Source organism: Lipotes vexillifer, unplaced genomic scaffold (genome assembly GCF_000442215.2).
Source record: "Lipotes vexillifer unplaced genomic scaffold, Lipotes_vexillifer_v1.1 scaffold712, whole genome shotgun sequence".
NCBI classification, from domain to species: Eukaryota; Metazoa; Chordata; class Mammalia; order Artiodactyla; family Lipotidae; genus Lipotes; species Lipotes vexillifer.
Window position 1 is genome coordinate 105,246 of NW_006775660.1, and position 18,442 is coordinate 123,687.

An 18,442-nucleotide genomic window follows, 5' to 3' on the forward strand; every position below is an offset into this window, starting at 1 on the left:
TGGTTTTCAAACTCTTCTTCTGAGAGGCTGAGGACAGGAAGGGGGAACAGCTTCTATTGAAGGAACCACCTCCTTTTAATTTATTTTACATATTGGCGTCTCATGTAAGGTTTCTTATTAAAAAAGGATTTTATTGTTTTAAAAATAGTTTCAAAATTATGGCTAAAAGTCTAAATTCTTATTGTATTATTTAAAGTGCTCTGTAATCTATCTCTTATTTATTTCTTTAACCTGATTTCCTATGATTTTTCTATATACTCCTTCATTCCAGCCAAATGCTCCTATTCAGCCTAACTATTCATGTGCTCTAAACGTGTCAGGCTCACTTTACACTTCCAAACTGTATTTACTCCTGGATATTCAGGAGACCTAGATTCCACCCCTGCATCTACTTCTTATTGGATCTATAGATCATTAACTTTGCTGAGCCTTTGTTCCTGTAACTGTGAAGGAGAAATCTGGCTATTCTCCCCTCATACAGGAATGATAGTTACAAAAATTTTGAGTGGTGCAGTGCTGAAGGAAAAATATGCAGTGTATAAAATGTAACATTCTTGGTCTTCCCTGGTGGCGCAGTGGTTGAGAGTCCACCTGCCGATGCAGGGGACACAGCTTCGTGCCCCGGTCTGGGAAGATCCCACCTGCCGCGAAGCGGCTGGGTCCGTGAGCCATGACCGCTGAGCCTGCGCATCCGGAGCCTGTGCTCCGCAACGGGAGAGGCCACAACAGTGAGAGGCCCGCGTACCGCAAAAAAAAAGAAAAAAGAAAAAGGAGAATGATGATAATATAGATAATAATATCTTATAAAGCAGAAATATATAGGAACGATGTTTAGCTCAAGGTACATTATTAAATGCCTTTGACTTGATAGGCTATAAATCCACATATTTAGCCTGTCAAGTCCAGTCAAGAATTTATTAAAGATCTGTATACTCAGCACTATGCTAGAGCATATAGATGTATCCATCCATCCATCCATCATATATTAATTGAGCATCCCCTATGTGCAAGACATTGTTCCAGGCACTTAGGCTACACTAGTGAACACATCAAACAAAAATCCCCTTTTCCTTCTTAGGAAGGGGTATTGAGGGCTTTGTATTTTGTTCATGTTGGACTTTCAAGTGAAATCATAAGCACTTTTAAGCTTTTCTAAATCTAACAAAGGTATAGCTTTCTGACTCTCGCATTGGGCTTTTGTTTCATCTCTGTGAATCAGGGATTTGCTTTCTAGGCACTGATGTTGATTCTTGGGCCCTGCACACCCCACTTAGCCAAGGGCCAGTGGCATAGTTCCATCTAAAAAGCTTGGATGTGCTATGGGAACTGGCTCCTGTCCCTTCGGGACCATAGAAAATACCCCAAATAAAGGCCAAAAATCGCTTTATTAATCAGTTTTTATCGACACTAGTAAGTGGGAATTCTGGGTTCTTAATTTTAAACGATTATTGTTCACTTGCCAGAGGCAGACACTAAGTGACCACCACATGAAAGAGGCTCAATCTGCCTAATGAGTTTACAGCCCGCGGGGCCAGAGAGTGTTGTGCTACAGTTGTGCAGGAAGCTTTCACAAATACTATCTCACTACATCCTCCCATCTACACAATTACTTCCTGCATGTGCAGATGAGCAAAGAAAGGGTTCAAAGCAATAAATCACTTGCCTATGGTTTCGTACTTTTTAAAGGACAGCTGGAATTTGAACCTGGGTCTGACTCCAAAGTTCACGTCTTCTCCTGTGCCACCCTGCCATGTGGGGGGCAGGGAGATAATACTGGAAAGGAATATTGGTACCATGTTGTGGAGAGCCTGGTGCTTAAATCACTGCTTAGATCAGTGGGGAGCCACTGAAGGTTTTGAGCAAAGGAATAATATAATCAGTTAAGCATTTGAGAGGAATTAATCTATCATTGAAATTGTAGGTACACTGGAAAGGGAAAGATTAGGCAAAAAGAGCAGTTTAGAAGCCATTTAAATAGTCCAAGTCATTTTTTCCTGAAGTGTGTTTTCTGGAACGTGAGTACCTAGATGTTGATAAATGTTATGTGACAACAGAGTTCCAGGACAGGTGGCTCTGAAAATTATCAGTAATTTGCTAATGTGCATTATGGCTGGCCAAGAAGAAAATAACATATGCTGCATTTTTCAAATTTCGGTTGATAATGGGAATCTTTTTTTTTCTAGCACCATTTTTAGGAATGAATCTTCTGCTAGAAACCAGTAGGAAATGTTGTGCTAGGTGAGAGGTGCCAGTGTAGTGGTGGGAACTAGGTAAGAGGTGAACTAGTGTGGTGGCAGGAGGGGTGGTGAAGGGGTAGCAACTATTTTTGTCAAAGAGTAATAGAATCTATAGAATATGATACAGGATGAAAAATGGAAGGAGAGGGGAGAGTTGAGAGAGCACCATGAAATATGACTCCAACTGAAGTTAAGTAATGCCATGGCAATGAGAGTAGAGAGGGAGCCGTAAGTTGGGGAGAGTGTAGTAGTATTATTTCTGTTTTGAATAGAGTGACAAGCCACCAAGTAGAAATATCTAACATACAGTTGAACATCTAAGTATTACAAACAGCACAGAATGGATAGGGATGTCAATGTGAAGCCACAGGAACCAAAAGGATGGTAAAATATGAGAACCAGAAGAGTGCTGTGTCACAAAGACCAGGAGAGAGGGTTTCAAAGAGGCAGCCATCAGATAATCAAAAACTTGAAGAGCTGATTTCTGGTCCTCAACTCCTACAGAATTCCCACCCTCCGACCTTGACTCTCTGCCTTTTCCTTCTTGCTGGAAAACCTTTCCGGATTTTCTCATGCCCAGCCTGCCCTGACTCCTAGAATCGTCTACTGATTCCTCATGGCAGTGTCGGAAACATCTACCCCATATCTGCTCTCAACCTGGAACTGATGCATGATGCCCACTTACAGACTTGTTTTTCAGATCTAAACAAATTATTTAACACCAATACATGTTGGGATTTTAAAGTAGCAAGATATATTTTTATAAGCCCCATATGAAAATTACTTTCATCAGTCTATGTTCACAATATATTCAAACTTTTTTTTTTCTTATGCAAAGTATATTTAAGAGAGGATCTGCATTTACTGTATCTGGATCAGATTCCAAAAGCAAAATTTCATTTCCCTTAACACAGTTTTCTTAAAATAAAGAAACCCTTTATGTTTCTATTTGTATCAAAGGAAGTAAGTAAATTTAATAATTATTATTTATAGTACTGAGATCCTTTTCTTGATATTATGCCTATTAATTTAACATATCTGTAGTTTCTAACTTACTAAATTTGATGGTTCTTTAGGGAGTTCATGTTTTGGGATAAAAAATTAAAACATTCACTTTTTAATCTACTTGGTTTGAAATGTCAACAGTAAATAATGTTTATCTTAATATTCCTTAGAGGTCTTAGTCCTTGTTCATTATAAATTTCATGGAAAGAACTTTAAACAAAAGCCTGATTTCAGCAGCCCATAGAGAATTGCCTGATTTTGGTTAAAACTAGAATCATAGTTGGCAGGTTCTTTGTTATGTCTTGCAAGTACATCTCTAGCATAGATAAAGAGATCCAGACTAGGAAACCCTCCAGCATGGACCTACCATGAAAGATCCACTATGTGAATCCTTAAGGGTCTGGATCAAGAGAAATATAGGGCAGAAATATCCAAAGGTCCACTCTTAATAAGACCATAAAACATGCAGTCGTCTGATGAACTAATGGCCTAGGTCTTCAGTGAGATATCCAGGGCTTCTCAGGTTAGAATTTTTTGAAACTGGAATATTTCATGGGAGTTTTGGAATGTCCATCTTATCAATGTCAATATCTTATCAACAAAATCTTTTACTGTGTATGCCACACCAAGCCAGGGATCATGGAGGAGCTAAGAGATCCATGGGGCATGGCATCTAATTTTCCTGTCATCTCTCTAAATTTCCAGAGACTCAATAAACTTCATATAACCGACGCTGAGGAAACAAAATATGTTTATTTTTATTTCTTGTATTGGAGATTGATCTTGAGTTTCCTTTTATATTCCTCAAACAAAACAAAAAATAAAATCATAATAAAGAAATCATAAAAATGAAATTGTGGCTTTCCCTGTCTTCCCTTTGTTTCTCATAATTTATGGTAGCTATGTTTTCTATAATGTCACCACAAACACTGAATTAGCAAATACCAAACCATTGCTCCTAGGGGAAATACAGGGTTAGGCTTCTACGAGCCTCTGGTCCTAATATTTTTGTCAGCTGATCAATATATAACCTTGTTTTCAATGTGTTTCTGTTTAAAGACATCTTATTTAGTATATATTGTTGATTCATTAACACAGAATACATGACCAAGAGAACTATAATCATGCCTGAAGGAAGCTTATCTAACACATGTATTTCCTCCTTAAGATACATCACAGCCTTCTTGCACTGAGGAACACTAGATAGCACCTCAGAACTATGCTCAGGGGCCATTTTAAACAGTGAAAACATCAGCAAAAAACACAAAACTGTGGAAAAACATGGCACTTAGACCACCAAAAGAGCACTTGGTTACAGTATGAGAGCTGAAATAAGACAACAGAGTGTTGAACTCTGAGCTCAGCTGGGAATGCATGTGTTGGGCAACTCGAACTTTTTACCACACTGGCCATGTCTACAAATGGTCCCCAAAGCCCACAAGTATTATCCTGGAGTTATAAATAAATTCTAATAAGTAAGTGAATTTGCAAATATGCAATACATGAATAATGAGGATTGATTGTATACTGTTACAAAATCCAAGGCTTTAAATTCTTAGAAATGTCTATATATTCATTCTAAGTGTTAATTTGGTTTTATCTGTTTTATCACTTGCATTCCTTAGGGTATTATTTGCTTTGTTTGCCTTTACTTGGCATTTAAAAACATATAAATTTGAATTTATAGAATATATAACATTACATATATCTATTATGTTATATAATTTTATATAACATCATGCAATATCATATAGGTTATATAATTACATAAATTTAAACTGAATAATAAAATTTAGCTTTAGGAATTTGTTTCAGTTCATTCATAAATACGGTATGCATCTTAAACAATTAACTTTTTAGGGAAAAATGAAAATAGTAAACTAATTCCATGCCAACTGAATAATTTCATGCTGCATGTATGTCTTTTAAAAGCCTGTTCTTTCCTCTCTTTGAAACTTGTTTTTTAAAGACTCACGTTTATCTTATGAAATATATATGTCAGCATATGAATTCTCAATAAATGTTAATTTAAAGGTAATTTCTACTGTGCTGGTAACTAAAGAAAATCTATGAAATGGAGTAAATGTTGTAGTTTTAAAAGTAAACATGATTTAAAGTATGGCATTCTGAGGTATAGCATTATCTTATTAAGTTTATTTCTTTCTCCGCTTCTAGTTTGATATTATCTATGATTTGAGTCATATCCTATTGTTTGCAATGAAAAATTTTCAGAGTATAAGAAACTACTTCTAGGGCTTCCCTGGTGGCGCAGTGGTTGAGAGTCCGCCTGCCGATGCAGGGGACGCGGGTTCGTTCCCCGGTCCGGGAAGATCCCACATGCCATGGAGCGGCTGGGCCCGTGAGCCATGGCCGCTGAGCCTGCGCGTCCGGAGCCTGTGCTCTGCAGTGGGAGAGGCCGCAGTGGTGAGAGGCCCACGTACAGGAAAAAAAAAAAAAAAAAAAAAAAAAAAAAATCTTGATCATTATCAAGAGATGTAAAATTGCTTGGCCCTTATTTTACATTGTCCATCATTATTTACCACAGCTTTCCTCTGCTTGTGTATTTAACACACAATTATTTCAATCATGTTTACATGTACAAATGATATGGCATGTGTTTTGATACTTGATATAAAGTTCAGCTGCAACAACTGCTGTTGCACAGAAAGATGACAACACAGATGCACAAGCTGTGGTCAAGTCATGTATAAACGTAGGCTTAAAATAAGTCTCCAATCACTACCATTTTCATCTCAAAAATAGCATGACATGACAGGGTGAAAAGAGCCTTAGAATGGTAGTTATGGAACCCATGATCTTAGTGAGGAAACTTCCACTTTCTTGTCACTTAACTAGGCATTAGTTTCCTCATCTATAATATGAGGTCAGATTAGAGATCTTAAGGCCCTTTTCAGGTGTACTAGTTTATGACTGTAAATGTTATTAATTAGAAGTCATGTAATAGCAAAGCAAGTCATAAAAAAAAAAAAAAAAAAAAAGAAAAGAAACTACTTCTTGATCATTATCAAGAGATGTAAAATTGCTTGGCCCTTATTTTACATTGTCCATCATTATTTACCACAGCTTTCCTCTGCTTGTGTATTTAACACACAATTATTTCAATCATGTTTACATGTACAAATGATATGGCATGTGTTTTGATACTTGATATAAAGTTCAGCTGCAACAACTGCTGTTGCACAGAAAGATGACAACACAGATGCACAAGCTGTGGTCAAGTCATGTATAAACGTAGGCTTAAAATAAGTCTCCAATCACTACCATTTTCATCTCAAAAATAGCATGACATGACAGGGTGAAAAGAGCCTTAGAATGGTAGTTATGGAACCCATGATCTTAGTGAGGAAACTTCCACTTTCTTGTCACTTAACTAGGCATTAGTTTCCTCATCTATAATATGAGGTCAGATTAGAGATCTTAAGGCCCTTTTCAGGTGTACTAGTTTATGACTGTAAATGTTATTAATTAGAAGTCATGTAATAGCAAAGCAAGTCATAAGTATAGATGGTCCTTTAATTAGATCATTAATTCCAATGGAAAATTATAAAGATCTTCTTCGTTTTAGTTATTCCTCCATTCAATGAGTCCTTATTTTGCATTTATTGAGCCATGCTCTGTACCGACCCTGGGGATGACATAAGTGAAAAAACAGACCCAGTCCTCACTTCATGGAGCTTTAAGTTGCAGAGCAAAGTATTTCGAGCCAGAGCCAGCCTTGGGCCGAGGCAATGTGTTTGGTGTTAGAAAGGGGGTCATTAAGCACACCAAGGCCTTTTGTGCACCTCTCAATTCCCTCCCACTATGCCATGGCATTGGCCTCTCCCTTTGCTAACTCTGAAAATAGCCAATTTTAGAGTCATTCTTTTCAAATTGGACCACAAAGGTTGTACAGTGTCTGTATATAATCATGCCTATGTTGGATATATGCTTCCGGGCAGAGAAGAGAACTTCCTGTTTTCTTTATTAGGCTTATTTCTTTGCCTCTTAACCCACCTCCATAACTACCAGCACTCCAAAATCTCCCATTTACAAAGCAGAGTGTTTGGAATGAAAGGGATTTTTAAAAGAAAACCGTCTTCTGTACAAATGGCGTGTATAGCTTTCCTAGGTCTAAAATTTATATAATGAGCATAGGGTTTATTAATTCAATGAAGTACAGATTAGGCAGAATGCACAGAATAAAGATATAGCTGTAGCATTGAAAATATAAGAGCACAGGAGGTAAACATATTAAAACGTTTTGCTTTTACATTTGCTGTTTCCCCTTTTTTTTCCCTCTTGTTTTATCTTTGCTTCTGCATTGTGAGGCAGTAGGGGTACGGAGGAAGAAAAAGTTGTTCTTTAGCAACTAAAAGCATATGGATTGGGGGATTTTACTTTTCTCTTTTCTAAGGCAAGCCCCAGAAGAGGAGCCTGGCCTGACTGGGAGAATCTAGGCTAAGTTTAAGTGGCTTAAACAGGCTTCCTCCCTGCTCCACGACTAGCTAACATCTGCTGCTTATTATGTGGCCCATCTTCTCTAATTTTCCTGCTAACTCCCACTCAAAACACAGAAGACAGAAATATAGTACAGAGGAATGTAGTGGAGCCCAGAGAGATGAAGGTGGTGGGATAAAGATGACAAAGAAACAAGGAAAAGAGACTTGAGGGAAAAACAGGGAGAGAAATTGAATCATGGTGGGGTCTGTACCAGAGTCTTGTTTAAAGAAGATATTAAGCCCATATGGAAAGCTAATTTTATAGGATTTCTTTTCCGGAATGGAAATTGAGAGAACAAAGTTAGAGGACATGACTGGAATCAGAGCATTATGGCATCAAAGATAAATGCTTTCTTCATCATTTTGGCAGTGGCCAGTTGTGTTAATAGTTGCAGATTATATTATTACATTGCCATGAATGAAGTTAAATAAACTTTTAGGACACAGACCTTCCAAACAGCTTCACTTTATAAACAGTGTGAATTTTTAGCCAATATACCCAATTTCCAATGTTTAAAGGAGTTTTGCTATGGAACTATTTGCTTTCATAACAATTTAACTCACTGTGATTTCCTGAATTTTTCATATTTTAAAACACCAGTACTATATCAAATAGAATAATAACAGGGCTTCCCTGGTGGCGCAGTGGTTGAGAATCTGCCTGCCAATGCAGACGACACAGGTTCGGGCCCTGGTCTGGGAAGATCCCACATGCCATGGAGCAACTGGGCCCGTGAGCCACAATTACTGAGCCTGCGCGTCTGGAGCCTGTGCTCCGCAACAACAGAGGCCGCGATAGTGAGAGGCCTGCGCACCGCGATGAAGAGTGACCCCCACTTGCCACAACTAGAGAAAGCCCATGCACAGAAATGAAGACCCAACACAGCCATAAATAAATAAATAAATAAATAAATACATTGTGTATTATTAAAAAAAAAAAATAGAATAATAACATTGTCAGGTAGAAGCTGAATATACTAGATATATATTCCAGTAATTAATATGAAATATCTAGAACAAACAGCATTTACAGTTTAATAAAGGAACTTTAATATTAAACAGCTATTTCCAACTTTTCCAGTGCTGTAAAACTTCAGAAAATGACATTACATGTTATGAGGACTAGCCCCTTCATTTTACAGATGAGTAAACAGGTCTAGGAAAAACTAAATGACCTGTCCATGCCTGGCCAAGGCTGCTCATGTCTCCCAATTTCCACGCCATCTAGTTTACACTGATCTCTACAGTACCCTTAATTTGTAGCTAGACTATAGAAAAATGCTACAAAAATATAGTCTACCCATATTAAAACTTTCCTGGTACGATGCCCCTGGGATTTTAGAAAGCAATAAAGTTTCCTCACGTCCTTCAAAATAACTGGGCATTACCAAATGAGCTATTCACATACCTTGCTATATGTGAAAATGATTCAGACAATTTCTCCAATATATACTAATCTGTCACTATAATTTTCTCAACCTGTCTTTCTGTTTATGCTTGTCTGTGTTGTCTGGCTTTGAGTATAAATTCTTAGAAGAATAATTTTTTAAAGACATCTTATGCCTCACCCTGCCAAGAACTGCATTCTAGAAGGCAAGTGAAAAAAAAGTTTTAAATCTCTTTTCTGTAAAGAATAATTTGATTATAAATGAAATACTTGCTCATTATAAAAAAGATTAGAGAGACTTCCCTGGTGGCGCAGTGGTTAAGATTCCACGCTCCCAATGCAGGGGGCCAGGGTTCGATCCTGGTTAGGGAACTAGATCCCAAGTGCATGCTGCAACTAAGAGTTCACATGCCATGGCTAAGGAGCCTTCAAGCTGCAACTAAGGAGCCCACCTGCTGCAACTAAGAACTGGTGCAATCAAATAAATAAATAAATATTGTTTTAAAAAAAGGTTAGAAAATACAGAAATTCTCAGGAAGCAAGACAAATCTTAAACAAACAACCTAACCTTACACCTAAAGGAGCTAGAAAAAGAAGAACAAACAAAGCCCATAGTTAATAGAAGGAAAGAAATCATCAAGATCAGAGCAGAAATAAGTGAAACAGAGACTTAAAAAAATAGAAAAGATCAATGAAACTAAGAGTTAGTTCTTTGAAAAGAGGAACAAAATTGATAAACTTTTAGCCAGACTCATTGAGAAAAAAAGAGGGCCCAAATCAATAAAATCAATAATGAAGAAGGAGAACTTAGAACCAACATCACAGATACACAAAGGATCTTAAGAGTTTGCTATGAACAACTATACACCAATAAAATGGACAACCTAGAATAAACAGGCAAATTCCTAGAAGTGTACAATCTCCGAAGACTGAACCAGGAAGAAATAGAAAATATGAACAGACCAATTACAAGTAATGAAATTAAATCAGTAATTTAAAAACTCCCAACAAACAACAGTCCAGGACCCGATGGCTTCACAGGTGAATTCTACCAAACATTTAGAGAAGAGTTAACACCTATCTTTCTCAAACTACCCCAGAAAATTATACAGAGGAAGGAATGCTTCCGAACACACTCTATGATGCCAGCATCACCCTGATACAAAAATCACACAGAGATATCACACAAAAAAAGAAAATTACAGGCCAATATCAATGAAGAACATAGATGCAAAAATTCTCAACAAAATATTAGCAAACCAAATTCAACAATACATTAAAACGATCATACACCATGATCAAGTGGGACTTATCCTAGGGGTGCAAGGATGGTTCAATATCTGCAAATCAATCAATGTGATATGCCATATTAACAAACTGAAGAATAAAGTCATACAACCATCTCAATAGATGCAGAAAAAGCTTATGACAAAATTCAACATCCATTTATGATAAAAAAAAAAAAAAAACTGTCCACAAAGTGGGTATAGAGAGAACATACCTCAACATAATAAGGGCCGAATATGATAATCCTACAGCTAACATCATATTCAGTGGTAAAAAGTGGAAATCATTTCCTCAAAATGAAATCTTAAAAAAAATGAAACAAATGAATATAACAAAACAGAAACAGACTCACAGACAGAAAACAAACTACTGGTTATCAGTGGGGAAAGGGAAGCGGGCAGGGGCAAGATAGGGGTAAGGGACTAAGAGGTACAAACTACTATGTATAAAATAAATAAGCTATAAGGATATATTGTACAGCACAGGGAATATAGCCAATAATATACTATCTATAAATATATATAATAAATCTATAAAAATTTTGAATCACTATGTTGTATACCTGAAACTAACATAGTACTATAAGTCAACTATACCTCAATAAAAAAAAAAAAATACAGAAATGCATATGACAACTATATTCCTATCACTTTTTTCTTTTTTTATCTTTTCCTACCACTTTTTATTGTAGTAAAATATTCATAACACAAAATTCATCATTTTAACCATTTTTAAGTGTACAGTTCAGTGACATTAAATTCATTCACATTACTATGCAACAACTACCATCATCTATCTTCAGAAATTTTTCATCATCTCATACTGACTCTGTACTTAATAAAGAGTAAATCCCCATTCTCTGCTGCCCCACCCCTGGTAAAAACTGTTCTACTTTCTGTCTCTATGGATATGACTATTCTAGGTACCTCGTATAAGTGGAATCATACAATATTTGTCCTTTTATATCTGGCTTATCTCAGTATAATATCTTTAAGGTCTGTTCATGTTATAGCATGTATCAGAATATCATTCCTTCTTAAGGCTGAGTACTATTCCACTGTATTTACACATCACATTTTGTTTACCCATCTGTTGATGGACATTTGGGTTGTTTTCACCTTTTAGCTGTAATGAATGATGCTGCTATGAAAATGAGTGTACAAGTATCTGTTCAAGTTCCTTCTTTCAGTTCTTTTATGTGTATATCCAGAAGTGGAATTGATGGATCCTATGGTGATGCTACATTTAATTTTTTGAGGAAGTGCCCATAGCGTTTTCCACATCAGCTGCACCATTTTACATTCCCATCATCCATGCACAGGGGTTCCAGTTCCTCCACATCCTTGCCAACAGTTGTTATTTCCTGTTCTTTTGAAAATGGCCATCCTACTGGATGTGAAGTCCTATCTCATTGTGATTTTGATTTGTATTTTAGAATGATTAGTGATGTTGAGTGCTTATTGACCATTTGTATTCTTCTTTGGAGAAATGTCTATTTAGATCCTTTGTCCATTTTTGAATTGGAATTGTTTTGTTGTTGTTGTTGAGTGTAGTATAATGATGACTTTTATTAACATTTTAGACTATTTCAAATCATCTTTCCAAACATATACGTTTGTGTGTAATTTTATAAAAATTAGACCATCTTCTACATAGTTTTTAATCTTTTTAAATTCTGAATGTAACACATATAAAGTGTCCAAAATATAAAGATACAATTGAAATCAAATACTCAACCACCATCCAGTCAAAAAACAAATACTGCCAGCTTCAGGAAATTCCCCTCCTACTCTGTCATTCACCCTGTAGTAGCCACTGTATTGATTTTTATGATAATGCTTTTCTTGTTGTTCTTAATAGTTTTACCACCTAAGCATGAATCCCCATACACTATACTTTTGTGTTGCCTATTTTTATTATTTTTTAAATTTATTTTATTTTTGGCTGCGTTGGGTCTTTGTTGCTGCATGTGGGCTTTCTCTAGTTGTGGAGAGTGGGGCTACTCTTCATTGTGGTGTGCATGCTTCTCACTGTGGTGGCTTCTCGTGTTGTGGAGCACGGGCTCTAGGCACACGGGCTTCAGTAGTTGTGGCATGCGGGCTCAGGAGTTGTGGCTCACAAGCTCTAGAGCGTAGGGTCAGTAGTTGTGGCGCACAGGCTTAGTTGCTCCACGGCATGTGGGATCTTCCCAGACCAGGGGCCAAACCCACGTCTTCTGCATTGGCAGAAGGATTCTTAACCACTGTGACACCAGGGAAGTCCCAATTTTGCCTATTTTTAAATTTGATGGAAACAGAATTCTACAAAATGTATTATTTTGTGTTTTGTTTCTTTCACTCTATGTTATATTTATGAGAATCGTTCATATTTTTGCATGTATATTTTCACTGTTTGGTTTTACCAATATTATATTTATCCAATATATTGCCAATGCATATTGAGGTTGTTTCCAATTTTCATAAATTACTAATAATGCAACTTGAACGTTCTTGTACGTGTCTCTTGGTGTACTTGTGCATGCACCTCTGTGGGCATTTATCAAGGAATAGAACTGTTTTGCCACGGGGTTTGTGAGATTAGGTAATTTTTCATATAATTATTAGTCATTTGGGTTTAAGTGACTTTATTTTCATGATCTCCATTCTTCCAATATAATGTTTTTCTTTTAATTTCTAAAACCTTATTTGTTTTTTAATAAATCTGTATTATTAGCTCTTTGTATATCAAGTATTTGCATACTTTTTTCAACTTTGACATTTGAATTTCAATTGTGGTATTTACATATATGGAAGTCTTTAGATGTTTCATTTTTATATTAATCTTTTCCTTATGATTCCTTCACAATACTACAATCATATAAATGCCATGTGCATTTTCTATTATTTTTATGTTTTTTTTATGTTTGAATTTTAATACTCTAGAATTTGTTTTAAAGTGTGACATAGGAGCCTAACTATATTTTTCCCCCAAATGTTTAAAAAGTTTTACAATACAATGTTTTAATGAATTCCACTTTTTCCCTGCACTGACATGAACTTATCCATAAGCAAAATGTTTTCTGGTTACATTGATATGGCTCTCTATCCTGGTGCTACTGTCCTACTGCTTAAATATGATAGATCTAGAATGCATCTTAAATCTGAAAGGGAAAATGCACACTTAGAAGTCTTCCTTTTATAAATTTAAATAACTTATTATTCCAACTGTACTTTACAATAAGTTCCAAAAATTCTAGTGATTAAATTGGGAATAATTGGCCTATTTTAAAATATTTTTATCAGCCTGGGACATTTGTTCATAATTTCTTTTACATTTCCCTATACACTTTTGTAGTTTTCTATATATGGATCTTTCACATATCTTGTTAAGTTTATTTCCAGATTTTTCATCTTTCCCATTGGTATTATGAATCAGATCTTTTCTTCAATGTTTTCAAACTTCTTCTTATTATTAATTTGGAAAGCTATATTTTTATAAATTTATTTTATAGATGGACACCTTACTGCATTATAAAATTATTTTGTATTTTTCACGTAGGCATTTATATCAGCTGCAAATAATGACCATTTGTCCCTCTTTCTCATACATACACAACATTTTCCTGTCTAAATCCCTTGGTATATATTTTCTGAATTATATTCAATGATCATGCTCATACCAGTCACTCTTCCCTACCTTATTTCTGATTTTAGTGGGAATTCCTCTAGAGTTCCATAATTAAAATGTGACGCTAGCTATTTGTTTGAAATTAGTGCTTAAAGGATAATAAAATTCTCAATAGTTAGTAAGCCTGTAACTGCTGTTGTCCGATTCTAGCCAAAATGGCAGGAGGCAGAGTGGAGTAGTGAAAAGAGGATGGACTCTGAAGTTACCATGAATTTGAACCCTTGCTTCTCTCCTTAGAGCACAGTCTCTCTGGCACATACCTATGTCATAGGATTATTAGAAGAATTAAATGAGATAACATATTCCAGGCCCCTAGTATATTTTTCTGACATATACTGTTTTTATGCACAATCTAAACACTATAGATTGTTCAGATTTTTCCAAAAATTTCTTTGTAAGTATAACTTTCTATTCATCTCTATTAATTACATTCATCTATTTTTCTCAAAATGCTCAAAATAAGGAGCATCTCTGTAAAAAACAAAAAAATAGAAGTGAAAAACCACTTTGATGGGATACCAGTCAATGCTAAGCACCTGTTTTCTTCTGTGGAATAGAGTGTGTAGTCTCTAAGTTTGATAAGAATATCAGAACATATTCAAAGTGTCTTTGTAAGATGTTCTAGGAAATTTTGTTCCTTTGTGCTTTCTTTTTAAACTAGTCAATACAGTCTATTCTAATTCTGTGGTATATTCTTTTCATCATCTCTATGGCTGGCAAATATTCATTCCCTGAGGATGGAATGGGTTTTGAGGAAAGTCAAAGATTCATTTTAGCTCTCTGTAGACCTAAGTTTGGTGAGTAAGGTAGGAAAACAAGCCAACTGAGAGTGATTTTTAAAAAAACTAATATTGACTATATGGATGACTAAGTATATTATAATATACAATTATAATATTTATAGAAACAATATAATATTTTTGGAATAAATTAATAGCCTTTAAAGTATTTTAGGTCAACACTTTCTTGGATATCTAAATTCTGATACTTTTGGTTATCAAGAAATATATATAACCTTTTAATAAAAATTTTCAAACCTATACAAAAGTAAAGGAAATCGTATAATGAACCCCCACGTACCCATAACCTAGCTTCAGCAATCATCAATTTATGGTCAATCTAGATTCATCCCCCACTCATTTTCCACACCCCCAAACTCCTGATTATTGTGAAGCAAATCCCTAATATCAAAGTATTTTTGTTCATAAATATTTCAGTATGTATCTCTAAAAGACAAAAACTCCCTTAAAATGTAATCATGATGCCATTATCACATCCCCTCAGCTAACAAAAATTCCTTAATGTCATTAGCTATCCAGTCAGTTCATACTTCCCTAATTGTCCTATATAATTGTTCAAATTACTGTGCAGTTATGAAACAACTTGATACATAGTTATGTTCAACTGATTTATTTTGTTTTCAGTTTTCAGCAACTGATTTTAAATTTAATTTTCTAATTAAGGTACTATACTGTTCTAAGTCATATCTACAAAACGAAGTATATTCAAAGAATTATTACTTCTATCCCTAGCCCCTCCCCCATTTCCTCCTCCTTCTTATAGTATAATTGTATTTTAAAGTTTATCCTTCCTTTATATTTATATAAAGTATATATAGTATAGCTTCTTGAATTTAGGAAGGTTTGTGCTTTTGTTATAATGGTTATCTTTATATAATATCATTTCTCCTGTTTTATAATTATTTTTGACTACTGTCTTTTGGTTTCACACTACAAGTGACTTCAAGTTAGCTAATATTATTTCTTCACCCTACCCTTCCTCACAACATCAGTTTGACACAGTGTCTGTCCTTCTACAAATATTACCCACTCCTATGGTCTTTTATGTCTGCCCACCTGTACTACCTTAAGTTCTCTAGATGTGTTTCACGCTGTCTCCATGCCATCAGCAAGAGACTATGCTACTCCTTTCTGAGTTTCTCTAATTCACTTAAAAATGAGTGACAGAATAGAATTGTGATCAAATTCCTACAAAGCCTCTCACAAGCTTTGTGACCTTGTTCAAGTTTCTCAAGTATCTTCAGTTTTCTTTTTATTATTATTTTTTTTTAGTTTTATTTTTTTGCTGTACGTGGACCTCTCACTGTTGTGGCCTCTCCCGTTGCGGAGCACAGGCTCTGGACATGCAGGCTCAGTGGCCATGACTCACGGGCCCAGCTGCTTCGAGGCATGTGGGACCTTCCCAGACCGGGGCACGAACCTGTGTCCCCTGAATCGGCAGGCGGACTCTCAACCACTGCGCCACCACGGAAGCCCTTCTTTTACTTTTTAAATTTTGGATTGTAATATTTATTTCACAGGGTTATTGTGAGGACTAAATAACATACATAAAGCACCTAACATAGTACATAGCAATCTCTCGTAAATAAATAAATATTAAGCATTACTTTCAATAAGATATAAGAGAAGAATTGTTAATTTGTACCTTGTGTATTTTCATTTGGTAAATATTTATTGAATAAATTCATTTGATGAATTATTTATTTAGTAAATATTTATTGAATGGCTGCTATTTGCTAAGCACTTGCATGTGTGCTTTCTTTCACTTACTCAACAAGTATTTGTGAGTTCCACATGGGCTAGACCTTGGACAAAGAGTGATGGGAAAGGTGGACATGGTCCCTACCTTTATGGAATTTCCAGTCTTTCTTCTTACCATAAGTCATAAATTACACTCTTTTTGAATATATTATTTTTGTCCCAATAACTCCCCTCTTAGAATCCCTTGTGTTCGGGTGCTTTACTTGCCTGGAAATAATTTTCTCATTTGACTACTCAGTAATCTATTTGATTACTGAATGTTCACTTCTTACTTGGCTCAAACCTCTACTAAAATGATAACTGCTAGGGTAAGTTGTTCAGAATTTTATCTGCAACTTCCTTACAAATTATAATTTGCTTTTTCATCAAAGCTCATAAAATACAGAGCCAAAGGGGTCATTAGCTGCAAGGATGATGTTTGTAGATAAGGAAAAGCTCTTTATGTTAACTGAATGTTTCCTGTTTTTCAGCACCCCCCTCTGCCTGCCAAATTTAGCTGACTGACACATTTTTTCACATTGTCTTCACAACCGTTTTAGCTTATTTTTTGTTCCATGGTGCATAAAGTTTTACTAAAATGAATAAAATATACTTCAATATCCAAATAATAAAATATTTCAATTTAAATATTTTTAGAGTATGTCGATTAGTCAAAAAAGTATCAGACATGTTTATTTCATCTTTTCATAAAAGTAACAGAAGCTAAAATGGAAAAATAGCAGGAAAATCTCAGAAATTTTAAAGCATTAAGTTCTAAACCTCACACGATGCAGTCACACACCCTTATGTCCATATATATATATATACACACACACACACACATGTATATATATGTTTATAAAACATGACACAAAGCAGGACCCCAACGTTAAATGCCTACAAGGCCCGTAAAGGGTACATGAATGAGTGGAACAGCCTAGGTGTCAGCACGCTGCACACACCGTGAATGGGCAGGGGGCCAACTGCGCTTCTTGTGAAAGGGGCAGCCTGTTCTATCACTTCTGAAAGCCAGTCTCTGCTCAATGCCAGCTGATTATTACAATGTTAGAATATGAATACGGTGTCATCAAATCTAATAATTCTTCAAGAAAAGCTGAAAATTCAGTTTTTTATGGCAAAATCTACACATTTTTAAACATTACCAGCTAATTTTTCTAACTTTAAGATTGTGCATACTAAAAACATCTGCAGATTTATACTTTTGACTGCTAGTTTGCAAAATTTGGAGTGAAATACACTGCTGTGACATGGATTAAGGGCTATCTTACATATTTTAAGAGACATAGGTAGTATCTTACCTTCTTTTCCTGATAAAGAAATATGTAGAAATAATTACTGATCCTTATATTGTTACAACCTATCAAGAATAACTGGAAAAGTGGCACTTCCATGAAATGAGGCTATTCCTGTTTGCCAGAAAGCACATTAAAATATTTTGTAATCGTTGACTTAGTGAACTAGAAACAGCTGTGTTTGGTGAAATGTTTGTTAGAATCTATTTTTTTAACTTTTTGTTCATTTCTTTTTATTTTACTTTGCTTAGGTATCAAAGGTGGTATCAAGTGAAAGAAGTTAAAATTATACTTGGTTGTACTATATGGTTTTTCTCTCCTTTTTCCAAAACTAAAACAAGCTAAAAAACTCTCTCTCTAAACATCATAAAAACAAGATTACTTGGAAAACTGTGTTAGTTTCTGAATATTCCACCCTATTCTGAGGAAATTCCAAGATAATTTGTTATATAATTGCCTTGGGTAGTTGCTATCCATCTGTTACCATTCAATTACAGTATTTTAAGAA

The 18,442-nt window shown here is 35.4% G+C and overlaps 1 protein-coding gene across 1 annotated transcript in view; it reads left to right on the forward strand.

Annotated features, from left to right (window-relative positions):
- The window catches only part of CCDC146 (coiled-coil domain containing 146), a 140,591-nt gene that overhangs the window by 59,702 nt on the left and 62,447 nt on the right, over nucleotides 1-18,442 (forward strand). The window lies entirely within an intron of this gene.